This window comes from Panthera leo, chromosome A1, assembly GCF_018350215.1.
Source record: "Panthera leo isolate Ple1 chromosome A1, P.leo_Ple1_pat1.1, whole genome shotgun sequence".
Taxonomy (NCBI): Eukaryota; Metazoa; Chordata; class Mammalia; order Carnivora; family Felidae; genus Panthera; species Panthera leo.
In genome coordinates, this window is record NC_056679.1 from 47,843,513 (window position 1) to 47,860,823 (window position 17,311).

Genomic DNA, 17,311 nt, shown 5'->3' on the forward strand with positions numbered 1-17,311 from the left:
AATCATGGGTAAAAAACTAGCTCTATGTGTACTTTAAACCACTTCCAGCCCCCACTCCCTGATCCCACCCTCATTTATGTACGTATTGAGAGACAATTTTGCGAATAGTTAAGAGTAAAGACTCTGTAGCTAGATTGCCTGGGTTTAAAACATACCATAGGAAAATTACCATACTTTTTGGTGCCTCAGCATCCTCATCTGTAAAATGGGGTAAAAATATGGTCTGTCTCACAGAATTGTTGTAAGGATTGGGTGATTTAACAAATGGAAAGTCCTTAGAGCACAGCCTGGCCCTTACTAGTGCTAGATTATCTATTGTGTTATTATTTTTAATCTAGGTTATATTATCTAATTAGATTGTATTTGGAAGACTATATAATAAACCAATAAAAATGGTTCCCTACAGAGAAGGGGACTAGGGACAGGAATAGGAGCAGAAGTGGATTTTGTAAGACTCAAACTTAAGGGCCCCTTTAAGAAAAGCAATAGATATTCATTGTTTGAATAAAAGCTGTATAATTTAAAAGAACTGATTTTTCAAAATCTGACAAACATAAATAATAAAATATAAATGCATTTTTTAAAAAAGAAGAGCAATAGGTAAGTAAGGCAGGGCTGTCTGAGTGGCTCAGTTGGTTGAGAGTCCAACTCTTGATTTCAGCTCAGGTCATGATCCCAGGGTCATGGGATCGAGCCCTGTGTTGGGCTCTGTGCTGAGTATGGAGTCTGCTTAAGATTCTGTCCCTTCTCTTCTGTCCCTCTCCCCAACTTGTGATCTCTCTCTCTAAAATAAAATTTAAAAATAAGGCAAACATTTATTTTGAAAGAAAACATTTTTAGTGCTGAAAAACACTAAATGTTTAGAAAATATAAAATAATTTCTTTATTAATTGACTAATAAATCTTTAAAGGTTTCCCCCATATTTTTGCTGCATAATCTTTGCCTCATCATGTGACAATTTTATAATATTCTTTCCTATGAGAAAATGAATATATTTCTATTACCTGTGAGAATAGAAAGATAATTCTGTTTTTCCCATCTATATGTATTTTAATCATTGTTATTGAGGTTTAATTAACATACTATAAAATTTATCATTGTGAAAGCACACTTTGGTGATTTTTTAGTAAATTTATATAGTTGTACAACATGCTTTAAAACATTTCCATTAATCCAAAAATTTCTCTTATGCCCATTTATGCTTGCTTTGCTAAATTTCTTCTTCAGTGTTTTGATGCTATGTGAATGGAACTGTTTTCTTAATTTTATTTTCTGATTGTTTGTTGCTAATATTTCATACAATTGATTTTTTGTGTATTGATGTTGTATCCTGCAACTTCGCTAAGTGTGCGTATTTGCTATAGTAGTTCTTAAAAATATATTTCTTATAATTTTCTACATATAGGATCATGTTGTCTGCTAACAGTTTCAGTTTCTCCTTTCCAATTTACATGTCTTTAATTTTTTAATCCTGCATTATTGCATTGGTTAGAACCTCCTTTACAATGTTGAATAGAAGTTGTGAGAGTGGAGATTCTTACTTGCTCCTTTTCTATGGGGGAAAGCATTCAGTATATTACCACTAAGTATGATGTTAATACTAAGTTTTCTTGTTTTGTTTTTAATGCTATTAACAGATTGCAGAAATTCCCTTCTATTTGCCATTTGTTGAGAGCTTCTATCACAAATGGGTACTGATCTTGTCAAATGTTTTTGTGGCTTCTGTTGAGATAATCATGTAGGTTTGCCTTCTATTCTGTTAATATTATATATTATATTAATCCACTTTCAGATGTTAAACCAACTTTATGTTCCTTTGTAAAAGTGTACAATCCTTTTTCCTACGTTGCTGAATTTAGCTAATACTTTATCGAAGATTTTTGCTTCTATGGTCATGAGGGACCCTGTCTTATAGTTTTCATTTCATGTAATGTTTTTGTCTGGCTTTGACAATAGGATAATACTGACCTCATAAAATGAATTAGTAAGTATTTCTCCTCTGTTTTCTGAATGAATATGAGTAGTATTGGTATCATTTCTTTCTTAAATATTTAAGAAAATTCACCAGTGAAGAGGTGCCTGGGTGACTTAGTTAAGCATCCGACTCTTGATTTTGGCTCAGTTTGTGATCCCAGGATCATGGGATGGAGCCCTGCGTTGGGCTCCACAATAAGCATGGAGCCTGCTTAAAATTCCCACCCACCCCGCCTCTACTTCTGCCCCTCTCTCCTCACATGCATTCTCTCTCTCCATTTCTCTTTCTCTCTAAAGAATGAAAAGAAAGAAAGAAAAGAAAATTTTCCAGTGAAGCTGTCTGGACCTGATCTTTTCTTTGAGGAGAGGTGCTTAGTTATTCATTCAATTTGTCAATTTCTTATAGGTCTAGTCAGACACCCCTTCTTGGGGAGATATATAGAACATCTGTGACTTACACCGAATTTGTACTCACTGGTTTCAGAACCGATAAACTTCTGTGATCAACAAATTGAGGAATTCCTATAAAACCATGCGCTAACGAACTGTGCCACTAGAACTATTACAGATTAAGGAATTCTAACAAAGTCTGTCTTGTGCAATTCCCACCAAAAAAGGAAATAAAAAACGTGTGGAACACTTATAATTGCATACACTGTATGATTGAGTATAATCTTGACAAGAGACAATTTCTGTTTTGGTGGATATCAGTGAGAACAGACACTTCCTCTTATAAATAATTTTACTTATCTGTGATAAGAATTTGCTACCGACTAGCTTCAGGTTCCATATAATTCATAACTGAGTTCATGCATATCCTCTGCATATACCTCCAGTGCTGAGTGCTTGGTACCCTGGAGCACCTTCATATTATATGAGCTCTGGTCCTCTGGTCTGGATACCTTCATGTCATGGTGCCATGTGGGCCAGAAAAATGGTCAGCGGGATTATCTGTTAAAGTCAATTTTAGTTTGAGACTGCTAGTAATAAAGTAACTACATGCAGAAGCTAATGCACACCACATTTTAAAAATCGCACTGATTCCAAGCTGAGGGTATCTCAAATTCCATTTCCCCTTAGCTGGAACCCTAAAATGCCACCCCACTCCAGTGCCAACAAAAAGAGAGAAAGCATGACAGAACAGGACTGGAAAGAAGCCATTTTCTGTACCAGCTGTGATGAAATTATCTAACTTTTGCAAATATGATAAAAATTTTGATGGTGTGAACATATTACTAGGTCTATCTTAGAGTCTTAGAAGGGGTCCATGTAAATGAGGAGCTCCGAAACTCACTTTATGAATTTCATGGTAAATGGTAAATCAATCTCAATCTCAGGGTAGAAGAAAGACTGACTCCAAAAAGTACTGGGTTTCAAGTCTTCTTCTTGGCAACTTATAAGGTGTGTAACTGATTTATTGAATAAAACTTCTGGGCTTTAATTTTCTCATGTGTAATTAAATGAGCAACAGTAATTGTTGACATTTATTCACCGCTTCCTGCATGCTATGCACTTTAAGTGCATTATCTCAATTCTTCCCACCTTTTCAAATAGGCTTTGTTAAAACCCCCATTTTACAATGAAGGAAACTGGGTAATTTTCCTGAAACTTACTAGTGATTACCTCATATCATTGTTCTGTGCAGTTAATGTGAAAATAAATAACGAAGGTGACTTACACTCTGAAACATTACACCAGTCCTCATCAGAGAGAGCCCTTATAAGTGTGAGAAATTCCTCAGATCACCTGTAAGTCAGGGCACCATTAAATGCCCAATCAGACTGAGCCAAGTCAGGTCCTGGAGTGTCTCCAGCCTACCATGACTACTCATCAAGCTACAAGTCCAGTGGGCAGGAGGCTAGACAGTCACACACAGTGTGGTGCAATGGTTTTCAAAATTTACTCAACATATGAATCATGAAGAGGCAATTGTGCTTGTTGAAATAACGATTCCTGGAACTTATCTCCAAGTATTCTGATTTGGTCAGTTCAGAACTGGGCTTCAGGATGTGCATTTTTATTAAGTATTCTGGGGTGATTTTGATGTAGTGGTTTTGGGGTTATGGATTTGGCACAGAGAAATTGGTTCGTTGAAGAAAGAGAGCTGCTAGCCTACCTGGTGTTAGTTTTTTTCTGTCTTTATATCCCGACCTCCAAAAAACAGAATGAAAGAAACATTTGTTTGTCCTACCTACTTGCTAATGCTTCTAGGACTTCAATCCTTCTGGGGAGGTAATAGTGTGTTGTTATATATTATTTGTATTTGACTGAATGAGTTTCATATGTTTTCTTGTGAGGGCTGGTTTTGATAGGAATAGAGTATGTGGACACTGCAAATGATGACATCTTTCCAAGGAAAGAAATGGGCATATGCAACTAGGAGAACAAAGTAGCCTTTTTTTTTTTTTTTTTTTTTTTTTTTTTTTCACTTTATCTGTACTGAGTAATGTCAGGTCAGGGCCAAAAAGTCGTTTGTTACTTTACGGAACAATTATAGGTGAACAATGGCAGTAATTCTGATAGCTTAGAACCCAGCTAGAGGAATAGGAAGAGCTGAACCTTAGGATCAATTAATTATTAAAATCAGAGCCTAAAAACAAGCTGGAGTCACTATCACATGAGGACTATATGTCAGATTCGAGATTAGGGATCTTGATATCTTCTGTCAAATTTGTCTGTGCCTAGATATCACTGAGGCACCTTGTTCTTTGAGATGTAAATACAATTCAGTTAGGCTATATTCCAGGTGAATTTAGTGAATTGGGAGGCTCTTAGTTCTTTCTCTTACTAGATCAGGGAAACAGCATTTTTTTTTTCAACTTTGTATGCCATACAGTCTCTAATTATTCAACTCTGCCATTGAAGCTGCATAAACAATATGTAAACAAATGAGCATGGGTCTGTTCCCATAAAACTTTATAGAGATAGGTGGCATCCAGATTTGGCCCAAGGACGTAGGTTGCAGACACCTGTTCTAGAAGGTTAGCGATGGCTTATTGCTTACTTGCAAATCTCTAGTTCTGAGTTCCTGTTTCTGCTGAATTAGTTCAGTTTATTGGTCATTTTATCACCCCATGGATTTCTCCCTATTCCACAATTTGTAAGGCAAGAAATGGATCTCCAGCAGCCTGTATAGAAGGTTATTTACACTGACATCCAATCAGGCAACCATGTCTAACCATGAGAAATTTCTTGTTGGTAACTTGCTTGGCATGTCCAAACTCTTATATAAGTCTCAGCTGACTCACTCTTTTTGATGTGCAAAACAGGTTGTACCACCTCACTCATACTAGAGGAAGCAAGAATGGAACTGATGGCTTTGTAGCAAATTGTTGGGGTGGGGGTGACCACATGGGGCTCCAAATATTACTCTGTAAACCAACAATTGTCAAGTTAGTGTCACAGATTAAGTTGGTCTGCTATCAAATGGTCTTCTCTGACTGAAATAAAAAGTATGGGTTGATTCCTAAAACTTGGAATTCAAGGCATGTCACATTTCCTCATTTTGTGAAATCATATTAAATTCATCTTGAACTTTTTTATTTCCAGGGTTTATGAGAAGTCCAAACTCAGTGATCTTCAGTGCTTCTTTCCCCTACTTTGGGCTACAGAAGGATCCCAAGATTGGTGAGGTACAGGAAAATAGAGGAAAGTACCATTCCTCAAACTCTGCATGCTTGTGGCTACCATCACCCATGTTTTAATGGTTTATTCCAATAGAGACAGCTGTCAGGCATGCCAATGGTTCCATCCACAAGTGACTTGAGGCCCTTCACCAAAGGTCCCAAGGTCAAGTACTTGTTTTGCAGTCCGTCCACCTGCAAGGGGTTGCATTTTAATGGGCTCTGATCTATGTCATTGGTGCCAACTGATCCTCTTACCTTCCTCAGTAGCAAGAATCAAACCAATTTCCCAGGAACTTGGTTGCTCCCTTATGAAATTTTAAACCACAAACTCTGAGTCCCTTTCTTTTCAGGTGATCCAGTGTAATAAACTTGTTCAATCCAGAATGTCAGAGGTACCAGTTGTATGTCTTGCATGATGACTAATTTTTTTAAAGTAAGCTCGATGCCCAGTGTGGGGCTTTGAATGCATGACCCTGAGATCAAGAGTCACACGCTCTATGGACTAAGCCAGCCAGGTGTCCCATGACTTATGTTGTTTTCATGGAACTTTAATTCCTTTAGTGGGCATGTCATCTCCAGTTTGCGACCCCCACCACTCCATTATCTTGCTCCAACTAGCTGTATTTGTTGCAATTATTTGTTTGGTCTTTGAGGCATGATGGAATCATTCTTTTTGTTTCTTCCTGAAGAGTTTATAGTATTAAGAAATGATAGAATATGATTTCTCCATAGAGTATTTCACTACATAAATTTTTAAACCAACTACTCTGTTGTAAAGATTCTATTTATTCTAGCCCAGTGGTTCACAAGGTATGAGCCCTGGACTAGATGTATCAACATCTCCTGAGAACTTGTCAGATATACAAATGCTCAGGCCTTACCCTAAATCTACTGAAATGAAGTCCTGGGGGTGGTGTCCAGTAATCTGAATTTCAACAAGTCCTTCAGGTGATTGAGATGCATATACGAGTTTGAGAAACACTGCTCTAGAACATGTTATACTTTGGGAATGATAATCCACTGGAGAAAAATCTGTCATTTAGAACTAACAGTAATCCTCAGATTAGTCCTTAGTTCTCTGTTCTTTTCTTTTAATACTGTCTTGGAATGCATATTCTGTCAAAATTTTAATTGATGCCCTCTTGTGGCTATGAGAATTCCCAAATGTATAACTATATCCCTGACCTGTTGTTCCTTCTGGCTTTTTATTATTGTTTCATTCCAGGATGACTCAATTATATAATGTTCTGACATTATTAGACATTATATTTCTCATCATGGCCTTCCACCTTTCCTCTTTATCATCAGTGACCCTGTTGCAGGACTGGATTTAGCTAGGATAAGTGGAATGAGTCACTGACCTCAGGTGCAAAATTAAAGGGGGCACCAAAAATCTTAGTAATTAAAGTAAATAATATTTCAATTAAATATTTTTTCGAAGTTCAAATTAATGTAAGAAAATCCATGATGAATAAAATAAAAATTTTTTGAAAGACAGGATTAGTGCCTTATACCAAGCCATATTGGCTTGAGGCAAAAGGAAAAAATCAATAATACTGATCCTGCCTCAATTTAAACTTTGATATTTTGTTCATTATGAATATTTTTGCATAAGTTTTTATTTTAAAAAGTGCTATATTAAAATATTATCTGTCTTAAGTACTGAGATTTTAATTCCCACTTAAATTTTGTGTCCAATGCACAACATGGACCTTTCGCACTTTACCAAATCCCTGAAGACCGGTGTGTCAAGCATTTCTCCTATGGCTTACATACGAATTCAGTTTTTTCAAAGTACTGCTTACTCTCTTCTCTTCTCAGAAGTCTCTGCTGATTACAGCAGGAAAGAACATTGATTAAATGCAGTGATTTGAGAGGCACTGAAAAGTTGCTTGACCTGTCAAACTCATCTTCTGCCTTTGTTTTAGGTTATTATGACATAGTTGATACTTTGGTCCCAGGGGAAATAAAACACATTTTGGCTTCATGCTCCAAAAGGATTACAGACAAAAGTCTTGGATCCCATAAAGCTCCTTCATATTGGATCAACAAATGATGGGTCCTAGAGAGCAAGTTCCCAGGTGAGAGGAGGTTGAGATGGAAAGGAGGAACATGGAGGACAGGAGAAACACCACCACTTTCCCTGGTCCAATGGCTCTCTCCTCATCATGTCTATAATAATCGCATACCCAGTGTGTACTAAACAATCTTATACTTTCTCATAGACTGCTTTGTGATCAGTCTGTAGATGAATCAGATATGTATATTGATATTTACCAACTGCATGTCTTAATTTTAGGGATCATGTTTTCTAACCCCCCCCCCCTTTCTAGTAGGCTCTATGCCCAATGTGGGGCTTGAACTCACAACGCCTACATCAGGAGTTGCATGCTCTATGGACTGAGCCAGCCAGGTGCCCCTGTTTTCTTTCTTTTATTGTGTTCTTTTCTTTGAATATGATGAACTAAGCAGCCATTCCAGAAGCATCATCTAGGCTTCATTTGGCTTCAGTCAGTCTTTTCTTTATTCAGTTCACAGTACACTTGAAATCAAATAGAATTGAGGAGATATCATTGAATGAAGCAACTCAGCATTAGAAGAAGTCAAAAGCCTGGTCAACTTTGGTGTCTACTAATTGCTGACAGTTACATGGAGACAACCTCAACTCTCTAGGAGCTTCTGAAGCATGGAGGCTAGATGCCTCCAATACAGACATATATAAATAGTACAGATAAAATAACTTAAAACATTATATCAATATATCAGAGTAAATTCACAGTTCAATCACATTCTCAAGGAATATCAGTGTTTCTTTCATATGTTTCCAAACCAAATGTTACATGTACCCACAGCCAAACTCGTGGGTCTTTGAAGATGCAAGCATTCTGAGCACAAATTTACCTGTCATGCAAAAATTCCAAAACCCAGCCCACAAACATGCCCTTCATAAATCACCAAGAAGTCTCTTCAGTAGTGATATACTATATGAATTAAATTGTCAAGTGTTTTCCTTTTATAGCAATTGATTCAGTATCTTTTAAAGTCCTCAAAGCTGTCAGGTTTCTACAGTTTGAACTCCAAATAATAAACTTATGCCTTTTTTTGTATTTAGAAGTTTACAACATAGAATTTCAAGCTCTGACCTGTTGAGAAAGTTACTTTAGTAGAATGAGATTTTATTACTATGGCAACTTAATAGGATAAAGGTATTAAGAGTAATTTTCCCTAGCACTCTCAGAGAACTTGCCATTTATGACTCGAAATAACTGTCTTACATTAAAAAATATACAGAGAGAGGGAGATTATCTTTAGACAGAGCATTTCTTTTTATATTCTTTTATATTCTAGAATGAATAGAAAGAATCTGTACAGCAAGCATCCTTTGGAACGTTTTTGCGCCAGTGAAAATGGTTCCGCTTTTGTGGGGCTTTGTGCCATCAAGACAGCAAATATGCCAATCCACTCAGCTTGGCTCAGCACCTGCCACAAGAGAGGAGGAAACTGCGTCAACTGTGTGACGACTTAATTTGTTTTGAGCTGATAATAGCCATGAGACATGCCAACAAGTGATGGCAATTTCCACGTCCTTGTGACTCACAGAGATTCACCTAGAAAGCCACGTGTATGTCTTCTGGAGGATAATGCCCCATTGCACAGTTCATGGGGATATGGGGTACAGAGACCTCACTGCGGTTGACCTCCAAATCTGTGAAGCACAGTAGCACTGGAGCACAGATGCAGGACACGATATCTCTTTCTACATAGTACAGTAAAACCTTGGATTGTGAGTAACCTGTTCTGTGAGTGTTCCTCAAGACGAGTAAACATTTCTAATAAATTTTGACATGATAAACGAGCGGTAACTTGCAATACGAGTAGTACGTGACACCGAACATCACATGACCACAACTGAGGCAACGGTTCTTCTCTCTCTCTCTCTCTCTCTCTCTCTCTCTCTTTCTCTCTGCAGGATTGTGGGTGATCATCTCCTACGCTCAGGTGCTCCATCTCAGGCCACGGTGTTTGGCAGAAATCAGGGACTTTTCAGAACGTTGTAAGGTGCCCATAACTGGCACTAGTGTATTTTTTGTCACTTCAAAGCACCTATGGACAGTCTTGGCCTTTCCATACAAGAGTAGGCTTAGGAATGCTTGGCTTCATTCTAGGTCCAGCTGCCTGAAGATATAGACCCTTTCTTCTGCTGCCTATTGCCAGTTACATTCAATAGAGTATATGACAAGAGTTTATTAACACTATACTGTAGTCGACATCCGTTAGTGATAGAGAAAGTCACCCTACACAATTACCCTCCTCTCTTTTGTCTCTCTCACATCAGCCACAGAGGTTTTCAGAGTTAAGTGCAGGTTAATTTATTTTTTAACATTTTGTATTTTCTTTATTATTTTATATTATATTGCAGTATTATAACCATTTTTATATGAATATTTTTGGGTTGTGGACCTAATCATTTGAGTTTCAATTATTTCTTAGGGGGAAATTCATTTTGATATACAAGTGCTTTGGATTACAAGCATGTTTCTGGGATGAAATCTGCTCACAAACCAAGGTTTTACTGTATATTTACAGAAGACTCAGCAGAAGAGTACCTGGATGACTTACACTAGGAAGAACTCACACTGGTATCACGCATCTACTTTTCAAGACTGTGAAGCCCATGATCCGAAGGAGGAAAGACGCCCTCCTATGGCAGTCTTGTCCTTCTGGGGAACATTCAAGTCACAATAGGAGGAAGCTCAGGCCTTCAGAACCATTTTGCACAACACGGGGTATAAACAAGTCGTGAGGCAATTTAGAGTGGTATGAGGTTAAAAGGGACTTTTCATTTTAAACGCTTTAAAATGATCTGCCAGCATCATCACGGCAGAAATGGGAAAGAAAAATGTTGTGCGTGTGTGTGTGTGTGTGTGTGTGTGCGCGCACACGTGTGTGTGCATACATGTGTGTGTTTTGTTTGGTTCTTGGTTCTTCCTCTCGATTTCATCCTTCCACGGTTTGTCTGCTACTACAATGTCTGCTGAGGGTGAGTCAATTCTCTTTCAGTTGGATATAATTTGCAGGCACATTATCCTGTCTAATAGGAACAAAAAGCAGCCAGAAAGATTTCCTGAGGAGCAGCTGGCACATGCAAATATGAGGCTGCTCATTTTAATTTTGGTTGTCATGACATTTCCTCAATTACCTCATTGACCTGAATCACACTTCCTTGCAAGGCTTTCAGCCTTACTGTCTGGAAGATACAGACTTGTTTCTTATTTTGATAGCCTAAAGAAAAACCATGAGCACGTCTGGATGTTATGGTTCTCTCAAATGTTGGGCATATGCAGAAAATGTCATTTGAATTTGTAACATACCAAGAGTATAATTGAACAAGCCTGCCAGTCAAATATCCAGTGGGTTTATTTCTTTGCCAAAGAGTCATTCTTGGATGATATCTTCGTTTTACAAAAGCGAGAAAGATAGGCTCACAAACAATAAAAAGTAGAGGGCGCAAAGTCCCTAAGGCTAAGAGAAATAATAAAACATGAGAATATTCATGTGAAGCCTACTTGACAGCATGGACACAAATTTATGTATTTATAAAGCAGAAAAAGGTGTCTGCCCTCATTTCTCCAGGTAGATGCTTAAGAAACGCCATCCTCACCTTCGTTATAGCTGGCATCACAGGAGTGGTAACCGCTCTCGGTTGTGTTTCAAAACATAGAGCAGAAAAAGGTTGGTCCAGTCTTTGCAATCACTGTAATTTGTCTTTAGGAAGACACCCAGTACGCACTTTAGCTCTTTTTTGATGATACTATCAAGGATTTTAGTATGCCTTAGACAAATACATTAACCAGCCACTGGCACATAAATATATGAGAAACAAATCAAAAATTTGTTTAAACAAATTAGAGATCTGTTCTCATAACAAGAGCTATGGCATAGTTTTCAGGAATAAAGAGATTTAAGTAGCTCTGATTGACATACACACGGCCAAATAGTTATATATAATTAACCTTTGGGGAGCTACTATGGCAAAATAAGTGGAATCAATAATTATAATAAGTTTCTACTTATATTATGAGTACATATGAAAAAAATTAAGTTTCTTTTCTTATTAGCTATGTTCTACCATGCATTGCTAGTGACCAGAGTTTACGAAACTAGTTACTGGCAGAAACGTGGACAAACACAAGTGGAAACTCAGTTCATTTTCATTATGTCCAGCCTATGAAAAAAAATTCAGACTGGTCTTTCCCAGAAGCATTGAGGGTACACTGCGTCTAAGATCAGATGGTCAGGTGTGCAGCCTTTGTGAATAGGCCTGTTCTGCTAATATTTACCAAAACCCACAAGTTCCTGTAGCTGGAAGATCTAGGAGCGAGCCTATTGTTTGAGCAAACTGAAGCTTTCTTTGGAAAATCTTGGCAATGGGAAGTACATTTGCGTATTTATTTATAACAACTGTCATACATTTTTCTCTCTAAAGAAAAATAAGTCTTTAATTTGCTATTGAACTTGTTCAGTTGACGGAAAATTTTTTTACGCAGCAACTTCATGTATAAAACATGACACAGGAACAAACTACCAGTACTATATGGAAATCTGTAAGAAAGATCTTTTTGGTTTGAGTCATTTACATCGGAAACACAAAGATGATCTTGTTGAGAGCAATGTTGTATGAAGTGGATGGCTGAAATAATTTTCAAGTTTCATCTCTTTAGAGACCAGATAATATGATAGTAAATGAAAATAAACACATGGTGATAATTTTAGGAATGGGTTTGCAACCCAGTTATGACAACATTTTTTCATAGGTCTCCTAGTGTGGTGTTTTCCAAATATCCAAGAATACTAGAAAATGCATCACAGAGATATATGACCTACATTATCTGCACGACTTTCAGTAGATCAGATGCACCTGCCAGCATATACAATTTCCTATCTTGGTACTTTAGCAATGCCTTAATGTACACACTTGTCCATATGGAGAAGCCGTCTGAGGAAGGAACCTAGCTTATCAAAGCACTCTATCCTCGGTCCAGATTCTAGAAGGCTACCAAACCCCTTTATTTTTTTCAGACTATCCTGTACTTGCCTTACTGGCTACACCCTGGTCTCTGGGTTCCACAATCACTCCTTTAAAGTTTTGGGACTGGGTCAAATCAGAAAGCGCATGGTTACACCAGCAGGCCCTTTTAGCCTAAAATATGTTTCAAAAATTCTGAATGCTGCTTACGTCCCCTTTCTCCTGACCCCATACTTATTTGAAACCAGAGCAGACTTCAGTATTTTTGCACTAGCCTAAAACTACATTTCAACAGTGATCTGGAGACCTTCAAATAAACCTATATCCTCCAAAATGGACCTAAGTTTTCTGAGCAGGTCTTGGCTAGTTAAGCAGCAGTTAAGAACTCTCTGGAGACAAAACAAAACAAATACAATACTCTGCCAACTAATTATCTTGCTGATTGTTGATAAGGAGTTTTAAGTTTCCATACCTTCCTTCTCTCAACATGATAAATTGTTCTGGTATTAGTTTAGCCATATTAGGGCAAAGGCTCTGTGTCTTGGGGCACCTGGGTGGCTCAGTTGGTTAAGCCACTGACTTCGGCCCAGGTCATGATCTCATGGTTTGTGAGTTCGAGACCCACATCGGGCTCTGTGCTGACAGCTTGGAGCCTGGAGTCTGCTTCAGATTCTGTGTTTCCCTCTCTCTTTGCCTCATGCTCCCTGCCGCCCCCCCCCCCCCCCCCCCCCCACCGGTCTCATGCTCTGTCTTTCTCTCAAAAATAAACAAACACGAAAAAAAAAAGAAAAGATGTTGTGTCTTAACTTATCTGTGCAAATATATTCTTTCTGCTTGAGTCTATCAAATATTTTTATTTAGCTCCTTCTCTTGCTAAGCACTGTGTGAGGTGCTATGAATTATACAAAGAGGCAGGAGATCCAATCCTGAGTTTTGGGTTTATAAATCAGTTCATAAGACCAAATTAATTGAAGTTCAAAAAACAATGGATTGCTAAATTATCTGGTACTGAATTTAGCATGCTGGAAGTTCACAGAAAATGAAAAGATGTATGCGAGCCTAGCTAGGGAAGTTTCAATGAATAAAGTAACACAGGAACTATGTATTGAAGGAGGGTCTCGATAGGCAGACTGCTGGGAGGACTGCCTCCAGAAGAGGACCACTGTGACCATGTGTTTGCATATCCCAGGGTTGCCATGACTGCCTTCCATGTTTTTTGTACAGGGGTAGTGCCCAAAAAGTTACAAAGCCTGGCTTCCCATGGATTTTCACGATAAGCAAAGTCATGCTAAGGTGTCACTAAGGTGTCACTAAGGATATTACAGTGTTATAGAGTTTGAGTTTGAAGATACCCTAGAGATCACTCTCCAACCCTCTTTCAGATTAGAGTGAGGAGCATTAAGCTGTACTGGAAGTACTGTCTCATCTGCTTTGCTGCAGACTCTGATCATGCTGGACTTCCTTCTAGACCTCCTCAGTTGTAGACACCCTGCAGCCCGCATCCTGCTACTTGGAGTGCTTCCAAGTCCTGCCAAGGTGTGACAGGACGCCTGGGATGGGGAGCCTTTTCTGTGCCAGTGACACTCAGCAGTGAGTGGAGACCACAGGGCTTCCAGGGCCTTGTGAGGAAGCAAATACATGACAGTGACTATAGTGAGTGTGAAGCCACAGGAATGTCCTGCTTTACTCTCTTTCCATGTGAAATTCGGTCCTTGGACTAAAATTGAAAAAACAAAAAATCTTACAAATATAGATGTGGAGAAAGACTGTCATTTAAAAGTTGCAAGCCATATTCTACCTTTAGAGAGAGGCTTGAATTTATATAGCAGACTGGAGAAACCTTTTAGGACGCCTTGTTCGTTATGTAAAAGATAGAGCAGAACTTTCTCCTAGTTCTTAAAGAAAAACCTGAATATAGTGAAATAAATTAGATTTAGATGTTTCAAACTAAAAAGTTGAGTTCCCTCCTGCTTCATGTAAATGTAATGTATGTTTTAGCACTTGCTACCTAGAGGCTAATGTTCATTTTGTCTGTGCTGAATTAGACTCTTCTGGCATGTTTATTATTGAGTGGCCTCGGAGAGTGGTTTCCTGTCTGAGGTGCCCCCAATCCCCCAGAAAAGTTGGAGCCATTTCGGTGAGGAATGGCTTCAAGTAAGAAAATACTTTACCCTGGAGGAGTCAAGAAATTCACGGGGATTGGTGTATGCAACCTGGGCTAAAAAAATTGGTGTCTATTTATGACTGAATAAGCCAGATTTGGGGAAATACATTAAAGTCGGAGTGCCATATATGGGTCAGGTTGAGGCCATGGGACCAGACCCACTCCTAAAGGTGGGAGTTGTGGTTTCCTTTAAAAGTAGTGAATGATCCATGGCCCATCACTCCAGGATGAGGTGGCTCTTGGGACTACAAGTAAGAACTCAGGACTGTGGGCTTTAGACTGTTAGGTTTGGGGAGGTATTGGGATATTTTCTTATTTCTCTGAAACCTCATGGGATCCAAGTAAAGTAAACATGCTAGAAGGTACACCTGTTGAAGGGGGTCTGGGTGTTCCTTTTCCACTTGGTAGCAGACTGGGAGGAAGGCAGAGAAGCATCATTTAGGGACTCTCTAAGGAATGTCATTCCTGCCTTGGGGCTGAGGGATCTGAGCACACCCATGTGTAACATAATTTACACTGTATGCAATTAGTCCCTTCTATTTTCCATAAACTTTCAATAAAACCTGATTGGACATTACTCTCTGGTCTCCTCTTTGCTGGAAGGAGAAGGCAGTTCCCCTTCCGAGGCCACAGGGCTGGTGATATTGGTGGTCATCCGCTGTTATGAACTGAATGTTTGTGCTGGTGTGATGAGTAAATGCACAAAGAAGACTACGAGGGACCCAAACCTGAGCAATTGTGGGAGAAAGCCATCATCTCCTCTTCGAAAGGGCCCAAAGACACTTTGAAATTGATTAATTATGGTGAACAGGTAGGTAGGGCTCCAGCTATCATTTGGGGAACTTTAAAAGGAAATACGATCTTTACATTCATATATATCGGAGTCTTAAAATTTAATTTTATATTATTTGCATAGTAAGTACCAAAGACTGCTCCCTTCTTCACAGATGGTCACAGTAAATCATCATGCCACAGACTATTTTCCAGGATCTCTGGAATGATTTCCTTAGTTAAAAAAAACCATGGTGTGACTCCTGAGTAGTCTTCACCTGGGGGAGGAGTATAATGGGAACCCTTTGCAGCCTAGCCAAGGCTCACTCCTCACCATACCTCTTAATTGCTTTAGCTGGTCACTTGAGAGGAGTCTGATCAATTGCAGAAGGAACCTAGAGGCTTTTGGGAGAAAGGAACCCCAGCCCTGTTCATTCATCTCTTTGGGTGGACCAGTATGGGTAGACCAAAGTGTACAGGAAACACACCAAGATTCTTCAAACAGAAACATACCAAAAAAATGAGGTATGGGCAGGGGTGGTTATTACCCTTGACATATGCCAGACAAAGGCTATTTTAGAAAAAAAAAAAACAAAATAGAACATATGGCTGAAATTGGCATGCCCTCAGGATCCAGATATTGATGGCATAGTGTTGTGGTTTTGGAACAAAGGCTGAGTGTTTGAACATGGGATACTCTATGGTTTAGGTATGAGCTATCATTGCAGGATGGACATGCTTTTGCAGTACTGTGCAGAGCTAGTTTTAAACAAGGGCATTCAGTGGGAGCAAAAAAGCAAAGCAGTAATGTAAGATCAAACTCTTTCCCCCATGGTACTGAGTAAACCTTGAGCTTCTTAAACTTAAAAGGGGTCTGTATATGTGTGGGAGGTTTCCCAGGAGAGGTCTCAAGAGTGAGATGCCAGACTTCCCACTAACAAGTCATGTGGATGCTCTTTGGAAAAACAAAAGAATATGACTGCTTTGTATCCCTTTGTTAATGAATCAGGGCATGCTTATTACCATAAAATTAAAAAGAAATCACAATGTTACACTGTGTAGGGTAATCCAAAATCACAACACATATTGAGATTTCTCTTTTATGTTTATAACTTAAATGTGAGATCCAAAGAACCCGGGATTAACAGAAACCCTAGAAAACTGAAAGAAGATTTGGTCTCATCTAGGTGGTTTATGAGAGTGTCATAGCACAGAAATTTTCTTGCGTGGCTGACTGCAGACTAATTCCTAAATTTCCCTCTTGAATGATTTCAACGGAATTCTGAAAGAATATATATAATAAGAATGCTGGGTAATTTGTCAGCCTGTGGCTTCTCATTATATAGTTGATTCAATATTTTAGTTTGTTGCATTTATATGCCTCTTTATAATTGACAGAGCACTTTCTCGTATATTATTTTGTTTGTGCCTCACAGCAACACGGATGGATGTGTAGAATAGTGACTATTAATTCCTTTTAATACCTGAGGACACTGGGGCCCAAAGAGATTAAACAATATAACCATAAATGAGTGTAAGAAAGTTTAAATTTTAAAAATAGATACTTCATAATTACAAAGGGAAAATACTAACTTAACTGTGAAGATATGGCAGATACCACTTTAACCAAGTGATGAAGGTTAGCATCACCAATAATGAGAAAAATCAATATCATGTATTTCCTGACATGACATACGTCACTTACATAGGATTCTTGCCCGAAATACCAACCTGGATCATGACTAAAA